General features: G+C 36.0%; 1 long non-coding RNA gene across 1 annotated transcript; it reads right to left on the reverse strand.

Annotated features, from left to right (window-relative positions):
* Positions 1 to 354: 354 nt before the first annotated feature.
* Positions 355 to 4,106, reverse strand: LOC115837602. The gene is made up of 3 exons (XR_004032600.1): positions 4,091 to 4,106; positions 3,090 to 3,097; positions 355 to 426 (listed from the first exon to the last, which is right to left on the reverse strand). It is a non-coding gene; the product is annotated as an uncharacterized LOC115837602 (long non-coding RNA).
* Positions 4,107 to 4,757: the final 651 nt, after the last annotated feature.

The following is a 4,757-nucleotide window of genomic DNA, read 5'->3' on the forward strand; positions in this document are numbered from 1 at the left end:
GAACCATACAAATATATGCAATTGACTTTTTATAAAGGTGCAGAAGTAATTCAATGGAGGAAGCATAGCTTCTTCAACAAGTAGTGCTGGAATAATTGAACATCAATAGGCATAAATAAATAAACCTAAATCACACATTATATACAAAAATTGACTTGAAATAGGTCATGGACCTCAACATAAAATATAAAACTATGAAACTTTTGGGAAAATACATGGAGGAAAATATTCTGGATCGAGGACTAGGAAAAAAGTTATTAGACTTGACTTCAAAAGCATGATTCATTAAAGGAAAAATGGATAAATTGGATCTCATCAAAATTAAAAACTCTCGCTCTATGAAAGCCCATGGGAAAAAGATGAAAAGACAACCTACAGACTGGGAGAAAATATTTGCAAGCCACAAATCCAATAAAGGACTAGTATCTAAAATATATCAGAACCTCTCAAAATTCAATAGTAAAAAAAAATCCAATTAGAAAATGGATAAAATACATGAACAGACATTTCAAATAAGAGGATATACAGATGAAAAAGGCACATAAAAAGTTGTTCATTAGCCATCAGAGAAATCCAAATTAGAATCATAATGGAATATCATTATACACCAATCAGAATGGCTAAAATAAAAAATAGTAATGCCACTAACTGCCAGCATAAATGCAGAGAGACTAGATCACTCACACATTGCTGGTGGGAATATAACATGGTATAGCCATTGTAAAAAAAGAGCTTGGCAGTGTTTTGTAAAACTAAATGCAATTTTCATACAAACCAGCAGTCACACACTTGGGCATTTATCACAGAAAATTAAATACTTATGCTCACAAATATTCTGTGTACAAATACTCGTAGCAGCTTTATTCATAATAATAAAAAACTGGAAACAGTCCAGATGTCCTTCAACAGATAAATGGTGAGACAAACTGTGGTACAGTCATATATATACAGTTATGCATCACTTAACGATGAGTATCCATTCTGAGAAATGCATTGTTGGGTGATTTTGTTTTTGTCCAACATCAGAGTGTATCTACACAAACCTAGATGGGATAGCCTACTACAAATTAGTCTCTATGGTTTAGCCTATTGTTCCTAGGCTACAAATCTGTACAGCATGTTACTGTACTGAATACTGTAGGCAACTGCAAAACAGTGGTAAATATCTGTGTAATTAAACATAACTAAATAAAGAAAAAGCACAGTAAAAATGCACAAATATAATCTTATGGGACCACCATTGTATATGTGGTCCATTGTTGAACAAAATGTTATGTGGTGGATGACCGTACATATACAGTAATAAAAATGAAACAATCTGTTGATGCAGAGAACTTGAATGAGTCTCCAGGGATTTATGTTCGGTGAGAAAAAAAACAGTTCCAAAAGGTAACATATTATAAGATTCCATTCATATAACATTTTTTAATGAAAACTATTTAAAAATGGATAACAGATTAGTAGTTGACAGGGGTTGGGACAGAGAAGAGGTGAAAGGAAGTGTGTGTGACTATAAAAGGGCAACACGAGATCCTCATACAGGGTCTTGAATGTGGTAGTAAAGACACAAATCTGCACATAATGAAATTGCATATAACTGAACATGCATACACACAACAAAATGTACACATATTCATGCACATATCAAATACAGGTAAAGCTAGGGAAATCTGAATAAGATTGGTAGATTGTATGTCAATAACCTGGTTGTGATTTTGTACTATAGTTTTGCAAAATGCTACCATTAAGAGAAACTAGATAAACAGTACATGAGATTTCTCCATATTATTTCTTACAACTACATGTGAATCCACAATTACCTAATTGCAAATTTTTAATTAAAAGATGATTGCTTAAATAAACTATAAAATATCCCAAAATCTTTTTATACTGATAAGAAAGATATTAGGTATTTATCCACAATACATTAAGTAAAAACACAAGGATATATAAGAGAAACTTACCATTATAAGGAAAAGGGAATATATAGACCAGCTCTGGCTAAGACTATCAAAGAACTGGTAACAATTTCTCAGTTGCCTCTGGGGAGGGAACCAGGGAGGAGAGAGGGGAGGGGAAACACATTTCACAGAAGTATAATCTTTGGATCTTTTTAATTTGGGGTCATGGGCAGATATTACCTATGCTCCCAAAGAAATAAATACATTTTAAATAAAAATATGCTGTTCCTAAATGAAAATCAGTAGGGCTGAACAATGAAACATACACATGCACACATACAGAAAACCAATCAGCCAACACGTATTTTTTTAACTGCCCTCTAAGAGAGTTGCATGGATACGGAATATGAAAGACTTACAATAATGTGAAAGAGCCAATGCCAACATCAAGTCAGGGAGAAATGTTGTACAAACAGGGAGATATATAGAAATGGATAACAGATTAGTGGTTGACAGGAGTTGGGACAGAGAAGAGGTGAAAGGAAGTGAGTGTGACTATAAAAGGGCAACACGAAATCCTCATTCAGGGTCTTGAATGTGGTAGTAAAGACACAAATCTGCACATAATGAAATTGTATATAACTGAACATGCATACACACAACAAAAAACCCTATATGGCTGCTATTCCAATCACCAACAGAGTGTGAGCCAAGCAGCAAGGGCTACGACTAGAGTTGGGGGAGATCTTAAAGAGTTGAGGTGGGAGGTTTCCCTTAACAGGTGGAATGACTTTGACCTTGAAGTTCAGAAAGAATTTGAACAAGAGGGGACCAGTTTAAAGATAGCTGGGTGAACTAATAACAGAACTGATAACTGATATTTTTACAACGTTCTAGAGAGTGCCAAGTACGTTCAAATGATTAGAGGGCTAATAAAAGCCCCCTGAAATGACCATCAACATTTTGCAGATGTGCAAACTAAAGGAGAGAGGAACTAAATTATGTTCCTAATGTCTCAGATCTCTTAAGTGAAAGAATAGAAGGTAGGGGTCATGCCTGCTAAAAATTCACTCATTCTACCCCATCTCAAAAAACAAAACTACAAATGGCCAATATAGTAAAGATGCATGAGGCTTTATGCCCAGTCCAGTCAAAAGCAGCTCTACCACGAGAGAAGAAAATTTTCACCTGGAAAACTGAAAATAGCCAAATCTTTTGTTTGATTCTAGATGCATCAATAAGGAAGGAGGATAAAAAACAGCTTCTACTGAGTCTTTACCATGTGCCAGCCATTGTGCCGAATGCTTTTCATAAATTGCTTATTTTACCATCACAATGATCTTTTGATGTCAATATATTTAACCCTGATTTTGCAGAAAAGAACCCTGGAGAATAAATAGCATGACCCAGGTCACAAAGCCATAATATGACCAAGTTAAGATGTAACCCAAACTGGTCTGCTTCAACACCCAATGCTATTTCCACATCATGTGGAATAGGTGTCATGTTTTGCTAAGACTCCCAACACATTGCTCTGAATTTTCTAAATGCAATGGTATATTTTCAAAACAGATAAATAAATGTCTGGCCTGGAATTTTAAGAATATTTATTTAAAATAGTAGTTACGTCATGTATTTATTATTTTCTATTTTGTCTTTCAATCTTTATAACCATTTAGTAGATGAAGAAAACAAGGCTAACGTGTTCTTCTGCTCATTAATTAGAATCTGCTTTGTCCACTTACAATTGCAGATATGTAAACACCAGAGCTGGGAGGAGGATCCTAAGATATAGACTATCTCACCTAACCTGGTCATTTTATGAATGAGAAAACAGATACCTAGAGAAGTAGAAGGACTTCTTCAGTTTTCCATAGCTGATTAGTAAAAGACATGGGACCAGCACCCATGTCCCCCAAAACGCAATTTTCTATTGCTTCTTATTAGCAGTAATTCTCAGCCCTGCGAGGAGAATTACTGCTAGCAAGAAGCAATAGAAAATCAAATCAAACCCTGAAACATAAGGTCTCCACCAGCATGGTCTGTTAAGGGAGCAAAAAACAGGACAGGATGGAGGAAGAAATATTTAAGCAGGAACCTCAACAACAATTGGGCTTTACAGGTCACCACAGACAAAAATCAATCTCCATTCACCACCTCAAACTAAATCAGATATCTCAAAGGGACACACATACACACACACACCACCATCTATGAAAACAAACTCCAAAAAAATCAATTCCATGTTATGCATTTGGACCTTGGGAAATACATTACTCCACTGCAGTGGTGATTTTGATTTGGTTAAAAATAAGACTTTTAAAAGTGGACATTTGCCAGACTGAGACACAAAATTATACAATCTTATAGCTAGCAGGGAGTACAGACCTCATTTAACCCAGTTCTTCATTTTGCAAATAAAGAAACTAGGACTCAGAACAGAACAAGCATTCCCATGTTGATCATTTTCTATTGAGATTAGGAGTAAAAGTCAGGCCAGCTAGTTTTTGGTTGATAAGAGCACAGACGTTAGAGGCAAACAAGCCTGTGTCCCAATCCTGCCTCTATCACTACTATCTGCAAGACTGTAGCAGACATATTTGTTGGCTAACTTAAACCTATTGTTAATCCCTACATCCCTTTCCTGCCTCCTCTATAAAGCCAGAGAAAGCCAAATACAATTGAGCCTTAATACAGGTTTACCCTGCGCAGAGCCACTTAGACATAGATTTTTTTCAATAAAAGTTACACCAGTGTGCCTGTTCCTCCTGCTTCCTCTTCAGCTTCCTCCACCTCTTCCACCGTTGCCACCCCCACAGAGATCAACCCCTCTCTTTCTCCTCCTCCTCAGCCTAC

This window comes from Nomascus leucogenys, chromosome 2, assembly GCF_006542625.1.
Source record: "Nomascus leucogenys isolate Asia chromosome 2, Asia_NLE_v1, whole genome shotgun sequence".
NCBI lineage: Eukaryota > Metazoa > Chordata > Mammalia > Primates > Hylobatidae > Nomascus > Nomascus leucogenys.